At 36.5% G+C, this 12,862-nt stretch overlaps 1 protein-coding gene across 6 annotated transcripts in view; it reads left to right on the top strand.

Annotated features, from left to right (window-relative positions):
- Positions 1-12,862, top strand: part of Mctp (multiple C2 domain and transmembrane region protein) — a 194,765-nt gene that overhangs the window by 144,517 nt on the left and 37,386 nt on the right. The gene's annotated exons all lie outside the window — the stretch shown is intronic.

Raw genomic sequence — 12,862 nt, 5'->3', positions numbered from 1 at the left:
CGTTAATTACCGAAATTAATAGCATTTTAATTTTACCGATATTTGCCTGTAACTCAAAAAATGTGTTACAGAATCGCACTACAGAGGTCCCGAAACTCCTCCACCAAAAACCATGTTTTGGTCCATAGGACCATATAAAAGTACTGACAGATTGGATAAAATTTTGCACCCAACAGGAAACAATTTATTCCATTTTAGGTCAGAATATTTTATGGTGGAGTGGATAAAAGTTCGGTCCGGCCGAACTCAATTTTTTACTAGTTTATTTTATTTCATATCACTTTATTTTTATTAATAAATCTTCGTAAGAATTAAACTGTTAACGAATATGAAAATAATAGTTTTAAAATATAGCAATAAAACCTAGTTATGTTTAAAATTATGTAATTATTCAATAATTTAGTTGACTAACTGTATTTGTCACTTTTGGTGAAACGGGCCCAAACAAAGCTGGAATATTCGTCGTTAAAATTCAAATCAAACAAGTAATAACGTAAAAACAAGCAAACACAATAATCATGACGTATATAAAAATTATTGACTTTATATCACCACATTACTTCCAAATACATAGAATCAGAAATCTGCCCCCGAAAAACGGGGGTCGTAAAAGGGTCAGCAAGAAGAACTTGTAAAAAAACAATTCAAACCCATCCGAGATGAGTTGTTAAAGTGAACTTTTCCTTTGTGTTGGAGGTACCGGAATGACGGGACCGATATAGTCCATATTTCAACCTGATACATGTCTAGATGAAATAATACGATGTGAACGGTGTGGACCAATCAGAAATATTACGAATTTGTCATGTTAATTGAAAATAACCTGATGAAAATTTTCGAAAGGACGCGAGAAGAGCTCTTAAACTTCAATTTTGTAGGAATTTTGTGTGGGAGGTACCCGAAAAAGTTGACCGATTAGTCCATATTCGAACCCGATCTATATCTGGAAGGAATATTACGATGTGCAAAGTTTATGTCAAATCAATTGCTCCCTTCGAAAAATTTTCATGAGGAAAGATTTTCAACTCCAATGAAGACTAAATACCAATTTTTCAGTCATTTCGTTCGAACAATACCGAAAATCCGGAGAGTACAAAACCTTCAAAATACCTAAAATTGGCAAACCGAAAAATTTCAGGTGGAAAATTTTATACCCCCAACCAAGACTATGTAACTAATTTTGGCCATTTCGGTGGTATATTAGGCCACAACCTTTAAGATAACGAAAATCGGGAGGGAGGGCTATATGAAGGTCTTATACCGACAAATTTCAGTTGGAAAGTAGTGTACCTCCAACGAACACAAAATTTCAGTCATTTCAGTGGGATATGAGGCTAAAACTTTCAGAATACCGAAAATCTGCTCTTACGCTATGTGAAGACATGGAATTATACTGATAATTCTCTTCTGGAATATTTTATACCCCCATGGAAGATGACATAGAAAACAAGTAAAAATGTGTCAGTCGGCTTTGCCCACAGATAAATACCCTGAGCCTGTGTGAATTGAAACTTCCATCTATTGGCAATAACGGATCGATATCGCGCCCTCCAGTCTTTTGAGTTGCTCACCGTATAACTTAGAGCTTTTGAACCGATACGTCAGAAAGCATGGGCTCGTCCTCGATGTAGGCAGGTCCACAAGGGGTAGCATCGATCCAAACGATCTTCGAACACAGCCTTACCTGCAATTAAACAAAAATGTTAAGCTTTTGTGGGGGATGTACCCTAAGGAGAATACCGATATGTACCATTTTCGAAGTATAACTACAATCGGTTTGAACTTTTGTGGGGGAATAGGTATCTGAAAGAGTTCAACGATAAGAACAATCTTCGAACATTAATTCAGATAAGCGGAAATATTACGATATCCAAATTTATACCAACGCAGTATCCTGCTCGAATGCTGTTCTGAGTACCAGCGATTACATGATGGCCGTAGAGGGTTTTTACAGCTTTTGTATAATTTTCTCAGGAAGTATGGGATTGACAGCGGTAAAAGGGGCCCCGAAAATCACCTGTTGCAAAAAAAAATCAAAACGATTCGAGAGCAAGTCTTTAAGTGCACTTTCCCGAAATTTTGTATGGGAGGTACCCGAATGAGTTCACATATATAGTCCATATTCGAACTTGATCTATATCTTGTAGTAATTTTACGATGTACAAAGTATGGACCAAATCGGTTACTGCCTTCGAGAGTTATTGTATGCACCTTTTTAGCAAAAAGTTTGACCTTTTGCTGGGCAAGTACCCGAAAAACTGGACCGATACGATCCATCTTCCGGTTACAGATTTTTGCTGCCGCAAAGAGCGTTTTAAGAAACCACGAGCATAACATTCCCTCTTGAGGGGGTATACGGTAAGAATTGTTTTATGCTGTTAATACAAAATGACATGAACAAAGGTCCCGATTATCTTATGATGCAAAAATTGGCTTGGGGAAACAAAACAATCCCCAAAATAACATAAAATCCAACCAATTTAGCGGACTAAAAAAATCAACATTTTTGTCTGAAAATTGGAAAAATTTTTAATATAAATCTTATAGCGTTCTTCTTGGAAGGCACGTTCCGCCAACGTGAGACAAATGTGGAAGAAGATTTCTTCTTCTTGCCACTGATGTCAGTTATGTTAATGTACGTGGTCAGATAACAGAGTTATACGTTAATATACCATAGAAACCCTATTCTAGGGCAGCTTTAGTCAGCGACCCACCATTTGTAGTCTGGCACTAGATGGCAGCTTATTTTAAATTTAAGTATATGATCGAATTGGCATTACAAAATACGCTAAGAACATATACAGCTAACTAGAATTCCACAACACGCTAAAACACTATTTTTAATGAAAATTAAGCTATTACCTCCTCCTTGAAAATCCACTATAATATTTTGTTATAGGTATTAGTTTCGCGATATTTTGAATATATTTCCTTGCACATAAAATATAGGTTGTACTCACAACAAAAAATATTAGTCAAATGTTCCGATTTTTGAAGCTATTTTTAGAATACCGCGTTCGAATGAAACAAAAACTAATATATTTTTAAAAAGGTGTATGTCATAGATGTCAGAGTTACCAGATGATGTACCAAAATGTTGACATCAAGGCACATTGAATAAGGTAGCCGACCCACGCCAGCTGATTGAACATGAAATGTCAAAACAAATTGTTGTAATTGTGAAGTGTAAACAAACATCTTGTTCTGATTGGTCGAAGCAAATTCGCTGCAAATTTAAGAGCCAAGGCGAATTGGTTTTCTTTACAAATGTTGACATATTATGTTACGGCAAAATTGCTTTGTTGTAGCAATTCGCCGAATCGGCTACCTTCTCTACGTGCCTTGGTTGACATTAATTTTTATATTTTTAGCCGATGGGTGGATCCCCTTTGGTATGTGGCGAAACCGTCAACATAATATAAATTGGGAATGCCGTTATATGTAGGCTGTGTATAACGTTAACTTGAACCGAGAAATTTTCATGAGGAATGTTTTGTAACTCCAAAGAAGACTGAATACCGAATCATAAAACATTTAAAGTACCAAAAATCCGGGGAGTACCGATCAGTCGTTTCGGTGGGATATTGGAGTCAAAAACCTTCAAAATACTGAAAATTGGTAAAACCGAAAAATTTCCGGTGGAAAATTTTAAACCCCCAACGAAGATTAAATACCGAATATCAGCCATTTCGGTAGTATCTTGAGGCCACAACCTTCAAAAAGCCTAGAATCGAGAGGGCTATATGAAGGATCTATACCGAAAAATTTAAGGTGGAATGTTTTATAGCCCTAACAAAGACTAAATGGTAAATTTAAGCCATTTCGGTGGGTTATTGAGGTCACAACCTTCAACATGTCGGTGGGATATTGTGGCTGCAACCTTCAAAATACCGAAAATCGGGAAGGACTTTTCTATGGGGGCTATTTGAAAACGAGGGCCTACACCGACAAATTTCAGTTCGAAAGTTTTGTACCTCCAACGAACACTAAATACCAAATTTCAGCCATTTCCGTGGGATAATGAGGCTAAAACCTTCAAAATACCCAAAATCGGGAGGTACTGTTCTATGGGGCTGATATGAAAACGAGAGCCTACACCGACAAATTTCAATTCTAAAGTTTTGTACCACCAACGAAGACTAAATACCAAATTTCAGCAATTTCGATGAGATATTGATGGCACAACCTTCAAAATACCGAAAATCGCGTGGTACCGTTCTTTGGGGGCTATACGAAGACGTGAAATTATATCGACAAATTTCAGATGGAAACTTTTATACCCACAACAAATTCTAAATACCAAATTTCAGACATTTCGATGGGATATTGTGGCTACAACCTTAAAAATACCGAACATCAGGAGGTACCCTTTTATGGGGGACCGATATATCCCGGTCCACGTTTTGACATAGCCCCCCATAAAAGGGTACCTCCTGATGTTCAATGCCAAATATCCTAGGAGTAATACAAACTTATATACAAAATTATCTTGATTTCAAGAGACAGACCGATGAACGGACCGACGGACATGGTTATTTCGACTTAGAATTTTATGCTGATCAAGGTTTCCGACGAATATTTCGATGTGTCACAAACGGAATGACAAATTTAATTATATCCTCCATATTATGTTGGAGGGTATAAAAGCAGAGTATGATAGATACCAGATTCGAGTCCTATGCAATGAATGTTTAACTGAGTTCGTACTAAACCCTGTGCGAGGCAGGCCTTGTAATTTAAAACTTGATGAAGGAAATACTTGAAGATAAAAACGACGCGAAATTTAATGAACTTTAAGGAGTCACCTTGACTCATCTCGATTATGCAGGCGATATTTGTTTATTACTCTGCGACCTAGTAGCTCATTCAGCGTAGAGTTAGTAAAACAAAGTCATAAGCGTTAGCAATACGAATATCAAACAAGAGCTCCTGAATAAATTCAGGTGTCATGGAAATCTGATCTGTAAATGTAAAAAATGACTAGGAAAACGCGACAAAATCGATTATTTGTCAATGATAGCCGTACCTAAAAATTTCTGAGGGACATATTTGCAGAACATTTCGAAGCTGAACCAGTAAGGAAAGGATCAAAGTAGGGCGGGGCCGACTATATAATACCCTACACCACTGTGAATATGTAAAATATATATGGGAGCTAAATCCAAATCAGAACAGATTTTGATATAATTTTTCACATTTATTTGTAGACCAAATTCCGTCACACAGTCCAAATTTCATCAAAATTTGACATACATATATAGCGTGTTTCGTGCATCAAATACCTCAAATCGGTCGAAAATATATATGGGAGCTATATCCAAATCTGAACCGATTTCGATATGATTTGCCACAGTTTTTTCTAGACTAACCACCGTCACACATTCCAAATTTCATTGAAATCGGACAAAAATAGCGTGTTTCGTGCATAAAATACCTCAAATCTGCCTAAAATATATATGAGGCTCTTAAAATAAAGGACGAAAAAGACATTGAAAGAAGCGAGTTAGAAAATAATCCTCATTCGATTTGACTGAAGACATGTCATCTCAAAAATAAGCTAAAGCAATAGTGAACAAAGATATAACGTTAATTCCTGATGGCTTACAGGGTCTAGCAAAAACTTCATCACGCCATAACGCGGAAGTTCGACTCACGGCAGATTTGTCCTTCGGGGTTCTTAATATACTAACCAAGGGCTTTCATCTCCAAAAGGAATTATCTCTTCCCCAAAATTTGTGTTCACAGTGTAATTAGAATATCTTGGAAAATGTTGTATAAGCCCCATTCTCCTCAAGTATTTAAATGGAAATAAGCAAATTACTTCTTCCACCATCTTCTCAATTCACTATATATGTAAAAACTCTACTATAAAAAGGTTTCACTGTATACGGTATTTGGTTTATTGAATATTTATGTACGATATGAATCGATGACAACAAAGGTACAAACACACAGCAACGACCATTAGAGGTAATTCCGATTGACATTGCTTTGATTTTGACATGACAAATTCCCATAGTGAAACGTTCGTTGGGCACAAAACGGAAACACAAGATTGAGGTTACGGATATGGTAGAGAAGGACGACAACAAATCAATTACCGGATTAAAGATGAACGATGAATTACCACTATTACAAAATTGTTCATTTTGTGTTATACTAGGAAAATTATGAAGTTATGAAGGTTATATATACTAATAGTAATTGCCAGTATATGAATTTCCTGATAATCTTCTTTTAATTAAAGATCAACGAATTGAAGATTAGTTTTATTTGCCAAAAAGATTGTGATTTTCATAACCACTTTCCCTCAAACAAAAGGGACATAATCATAAAAACAACAAAGACCCCCATAAAAAGGCTAACGATTAAAATTCAAAGAAAATGAGTTTTGCTTTGATGATGATGACGATGATGACTAAATATGCACAGCTTACACAAGGATTGTTTTATCCTTTCACGATTATGTCATAAATATAATGTCACAGTGTGAGATATGATGACATATGAGTACGGAGGTACATATGTGTATATGCACATACATATGTAAATATATATTGGTGTATGTTTGTGCATAAAACATCAGCAATACAAACATCGAGTTTAAGTGTCGAGGTTGCTTCATTTTAAGGTCACTACCTACTAACAACCAAAGAGTCATACGGAATATTTGCGATGTAATTTTTTTCTTCTTGCCATTAAATATTCAAAATGTCATAAAAATATTACATGCAAGTGTGTGTACTTAACAAATACGGAAATATGCGTGCAAATACATACATATGTATGTATTTTAACATTTTCATATCTGTCGTACTATCAGCTAAAGGGGAACTTTATACAAAGCGCACGCACATGTTGGTTTAATATATTTGATAAGGACATTTAATCCGCATCTTTATTATTATTATCTTTTTTGTTTTTAACCGCTATGAGTTCCTTAATTACCTTTTAGTTACTGAAATGCTATAACAAGACCAAATTTTCCATATAAAGGTAGGATCGAAATATCGAGTTAATGTGCAATTCCTGTTAATAATTTTCTCGGTGTCTTCAAATTAAGCCTCTATTGTGGGCATTGTGGGCTATTATTGGGCGTACTGAGTCAAAGTATACCAAAGAAGTTCCACATCAAGTATGAGTATGCGGAGTCCATATGACATTGCACGAAACCTCTAATGCATCACTTTCGAGGTTGTGAGCGAGTATTTCAGAGACAAATTTTTCCAATAATTTGTAGACCAATCATTGTAGACGGATACTGGGTACATACAAATCGATACGAACAACAAGTGAGCAAAGGCTATTGTAGGGACGGGACCGACTATGTGATACCCTTGACCACTACCCCTGTGCATAGGATTTTCACTGGTAAACATTTCTTCTAGGGATATACTAATGTTTTCACCTATCCTGGCTTTAAACTAAATGAGTTAGGGCTAACTGAACCAAAATGATTAATGATTATATATTTGACTATTATCGACAATCTACTTGGTACTGATTGAAAGCTTTGCAGAAGAAAAGAATAATATAAGTAGAGGTATTTGTCATTTAAATATGAGGCGCTTAGCGCCAAAACGACATATGATCAAAAAAATCAAACTGTCTATAAAGAGTTAGACCGAAACTTTTTAAATAAATACTAAAAAACGCCATATGGCATTGCTTTAGCAAGTAGTATTACCTAGTGTTATGCAATACAACATAGAGTTTTTTAGTATTTATTTCAAAAGGTTCCGGATAGATCTGTATAATAAGATTTTTTTGAACATGTGTTTGGCGCTGAGCGCCTCATATATACTTTAAAATATTTTAAATTGGGAATTTTGAAAAAACTCAAATATGCCAACATATTGCCAACACATTTGGTATTATTTTAAAGCTCAGATGGTCGCAATTTGAATCAATTTAAAGCTCCGAATGTCTTCATCATCAGTACAATTAAAATAAACCAGTAAGGAAAGGATCAAAGTCGGACGGGGCCGACTATATGATACCCTACACCACTGTGAATAGGTAAAATATATGGGAGCTAAATCCAAATGTGAAAAGATTACGATATAATTTGGCGAATATATTTCTAGACCAAACACCGTCACACATTCCAAATTTCATCAAAAATAGACATACATAGCGTCTTTGGTGCATCAAATACCTAATTCCATCACACATTCCAAATTTCATCAAAATTTTACAGATACAGCGTGTTTGGTACATCAAATACCTCAAATCGGCCGAAAATATATATGGGGGCTATATCCAAATCTGAACCGATTTTCACCAAAAGCAATATCGTTCTTCATTAGGCTAAAAAAATGATCTTCCACAATTTTCAGTCAAATCGAACAATAAATGCGACCCGTACGTTGCGAACGGACGGACGGTCATGCATAAATCGACTCAGAATGTGATTCTATGCATATCCCTAGAAGGAACTATGGGTCTATCTCTTTTCCTTAGGCATGTTACATACAAATGCACTAACACATAATACCCTTACCACTTTAGGGTATAAAAAAATTGAAAAAAATTGCATCCCTGTAAAGGTAAGCTTTTCTACTTCCATCGACAGGATTTACTTTTGGAATATCTCCTACTAGAAGCGGAGATGTTTGCATAAGAACAAAACCTTGTCTTTTTCTCCATATAAGTTTTTTTGTCCATTCCGAAGTTAAATGTTAACTATTATATCCTTCTTTCTTTTTGCGACTCCCATCAGCCCCCAAAAATTCGTGACGATTCGATCAAAATTGCGACCTGTAACGTGACTACAAAAAAATGGGATGCAATACCGACTATCCAGTTGTTTGAGCATCTACACCAGCCTAATGCACCAACATTAAGGTGATTTTTTCTTGTTTGCTTTTGGATTACCCCCACAAAAAATGGAGACATTCACATAAGAATAAACCACCTAAACCATCCTAATTTACATCTTTGTGAAGGTGAACTTTTCTTTTTCAATTGACAGGCTTTCCTTTTGGAATATCCCAACTAGAAGCGGAGACATTCACGTAACAATAAAACCTTGTATTTTGTCCATTCCGGCCCTTGAATAGTATCCGACCATCACTTAAATCAATAGACTTCTTCCCTTCCAGGACCCCCATCAATCCCCAATATTTCGTAACGATCCGATCAAAATTGCGACCTGTAGCGTGATTACAAGGTTTAGATAGACGCACGGACACACATAGCCAGATCGACTCAACTCGTCGGGACATTAAGTTAGGTATATATAGATATAAGTCTAGACGCCATTTCATGGAGCTAATATGAATCGGTGAGAACTCTTTTATATGCCCTCGGGGGTGTTTGTGGGAATATACCCAGCAAAAATTCGGATCCGTTAGTCATTAGGTAACCCATTACAAAGTAATGTAAACAAGCTTCTGTTCGCATTACAAGTAATCGGAAAAGTAATGGGTTACTTCTTAAAAAATTTACAAGGCAAACCTACTTACTTTACTCCTCACTAAGTAATGAGGACGGTGGCACAGTGTGTGTGTCCGACTATAAATCCTAGGGTTGTGTGTTCAACGCTCACCGTCGGCACGCGATTTTTTGTTAATTAAAAAATAACAGTTCGTGGTGCACTGCACATTTAAGTTCTTAAGCAACCCTTAATATTCGTGTGCGTGGCACAGTGTGTAATGTCTTCGGCCAGAAATCAGAGTGTTCGTGGGTTCAATTCGGGCATACAGCGAAATAAAACAAAGTAAAATAAAAGTAAGAAGTGCGATGATATTAAAAAAAATTCTCTACATAAACTGTTCTAAAAATAGAATTTTTTCTCCTTACTTTTAAACTTCTAGTGGCCAGAGAATAACTAGTTATTCTAGTGGTCATAAAATAACTACAAACTGAGTGCGACATGCCCTTGTAAAAATAATGGGGAAGAAAGGGGGTTTGTGAGTAGTTACGGCTGCCAAAAATCCCTTACAAAACCCATGATTTTGGGAGGACTTTTTTTGCTGGGTATGCATGTATGTATGTTATATATGAAGTTCGAGGAAAGGCCATACCAATCGTCACCATCTCGTAGGTCCCCAACAAAAGTTCAACATTTTTCGCTAAACTGGTTTCAAAATTTTGTGTTTCAAAATTTGGCGCTTGTAATATTTTGTCTGAACTTAATTCGAAGATGGTCCATATCGGCCCACTGAAAACCACAAAACTTCAACAAATTTCGCAAAAATTGTGAGCAAGATAACTCTCGAAGGGTCGAAACTTTGCAACTCGTAATATTTCTTTCAGACGTAGATAAGCTTCGAATATGGACAATGCCGGACCAATCGTTCGGGTACCTCCTACACAAATTTTCAAAAATGTTGGCACAAGTACAGCTTAGGTACAGATGGTTGTGCTCGCGGCCCCTTTTAAGACGGTACAATTTTTTACGGGGACAAGATTATACATCCTGATTATATTTTTGTTTTATTTGGTCCAATTTTAAGCTTTGTCGACCTAAGTTTTTTTTTAATTATTTTTTTATTTCATTGGTCCTGATATTAAATAGCAAAATCTCTAAATAACCCTGCCGGCACCTATTAGCATGATAACGTACAAATTGAGCTTACGATTTGGCCGAAACATTGGACATCGGTCAATTTCTTAAAACCTACATAAAGTTCCAAGAAGGTCTATTTTGAAAAACATCTTCGGATACCGCCATAACAAAAGCTCAAAATGTTCTCTTAAGTGCAGTTTAAAGTCTGTTCGAGGAAATTTATGCAAATTATCAAAAGTACTTATTCTGATTCTGTTTACATTGATATAATGTTTTGCGTGGAAAAGTCCATACTTCCGGACATAATGGTCCTAAAGCTTTAAACAACCCCACAGTGACCAATAAAGTGCCTAGTGGGCACGATAACTACTCAATGGAGTGATTGAAATTGGTCCAAGATATGTCGTCGTAATATTTCATTAACACTCAAATCATGTTCCAATCTGAACTATATCGACCCGTTCCTTCAGGTACCTCCCAAAAAAATTTTCAAAATTATTAGCAAATTTGCAGTCTCCCTAGGATTATTATTTCAAATGGCTGAAATTTGATATTTGGTCTTCTTTGGGGCTACAAAACTTTCCCCAAGAAATTGGGCAGAATACGGTGTCGGACAAACTAAAGCACCCCCTCAGTACATTTTTATACCCTCAGCATTTATGCTAACGAGAGTATATACACCTTAATACGGGCAAAATGTTCCTCATCGAAATAATGGTTTTAGACCCCAAGTACCCAGCAAAATATGAAGGAAGGGGTTCTATGCCATAACGTGATTTCATGGCATCTTTTGCATTGGTTCAAAACAAGTTAGCAAAACAAAAGAGTATATATTTCCAAAATAACAAAATTACAAAATAAATATAGGTTTACAAACTAGAATTTCTTAAAGGAAAGCTGTTGGAGTCCCTGACGAAATCTGAACTGCTGATTAGAAGCTAATAGAAAAACTTTTGTAAGATGAAACAAAATCAGTGGCTGAGAGTGGACGAAGTAAACTCTGTTGCGGTGCAGAGACGGTGATTAAATTGTAATTTTGGGTGTAAACTTTATGCTGATAAATTAGTTCTAGTTGTTTCATGAATTAGTTTGAATTAATAAAGAGTTCGATAACTCTCGAACTCTCGATTCGGTTCAAATTTTGGCTTTCGTAATATTTTGTCCAAACTTAGTTTAAGTTCGAAGATGGGCTATATCGGTCCACTCCTTCCGGTAGATCCCCCACAAAAGTTCGAATTTTTTTTTAAAAATTAGGGCGCACGATAACTTTTGAAGGGAGTAATTGATATGGTCAATACTTTGCCCATCGTGAAATGTGAACCAAACTTAGATATGGTTTTAATATGGACTCAATCGGTTCACTCCTTCGGGTACCTCCCACACAAAATTTCGGAAAAATTCAGTTTCGGATCGCTTTGATTTTTGTTGTAGCAAGTTGTATTCACTGCCCGCCATACGACGGTACAAGTTTCATCAGGGCAAGTCCATACTTCCTGAGAAAATAGCCTGAAAGGTGCAAGAAAACCCTATGACACCGTGTGTAGTGGATGGGGCGCAAGATAACTTTCGAACGGATCTGCCGCTTCAGTCCAAAATGTGGCCTTCGTAATATTTTGTGCAAACTTAGTTTAAGTTCGAAGATAAGCCATATCGGTTCACCTTCCCAACAAAAGTTCAAAAATGTTCGGAAAAATTGTTCGCACTATAACCCTTGATGGCAGTGACCGATTTGGTCCATACTTTACACATCCTAATATATCTATCAGATATAGATGAGGTTCGAATATGGACTATATTTGTCCACTCCTTCGAGTACCTCCCACACAAAATTTCGGATTAGTTCACTTTAAGACCTGCTCTCGAATCACTTTGATTTTTGTTGAAGCAACTTGCCTTCGCTGCCTTAATTACGATGGTAAAAGTTTTTACATTGGTAAGTCCATACTTCTTAAGAAAACATCCCGAAAGTTGTAATAAACCCCTATGGCGCCCTATGTAGTGGGTGGAGAGCACGATTGGGCCTTCGTCATATTTTGTCCATATTATTTCAGTTCGAAGATGGACAATGCCGGTCCACAACTTCTGATACTTTTCCCCCAATATTTACAAAATGCCACTTAAGTGGTATTCACGATATATCTTGAACTGGACAACCAATTTGGTACAAACTTTGGATCTCCTAATATTTGGTCCAAATTTAGTACAACTTCCAAAATGGCCCAGATCGGTCCTCTCCATAGGGTACCTCCCCCACAAAAGTTCAACAGTTGTGTCTAAGCGCAGTTTAGGGTCTGTTCGAATATCCTTTGGAAATGTATACCGATGCTGTGGGTTGTGGTCCTGATTACA

Source organism: Musca autumnalis, unplaced genomic scaffold (assembly GCF_047663935.1).
Source record: "Musca autumnalis isolate F117 unplaced genomic scaffold, ASM4766393v1 scaffold_5, whole genome shotgun sequence".
In the NCBI taxonomy this organism is placed as follows: domain Eukaryota; kingdom Metazoa; phylum Arthropoda; class Insecta; order Diptera; family Muscidae; genus Musca; species Musca autumnalis.
This window is presented reverse-complemented; position numbering and strand designations above follow the sequence as displayed.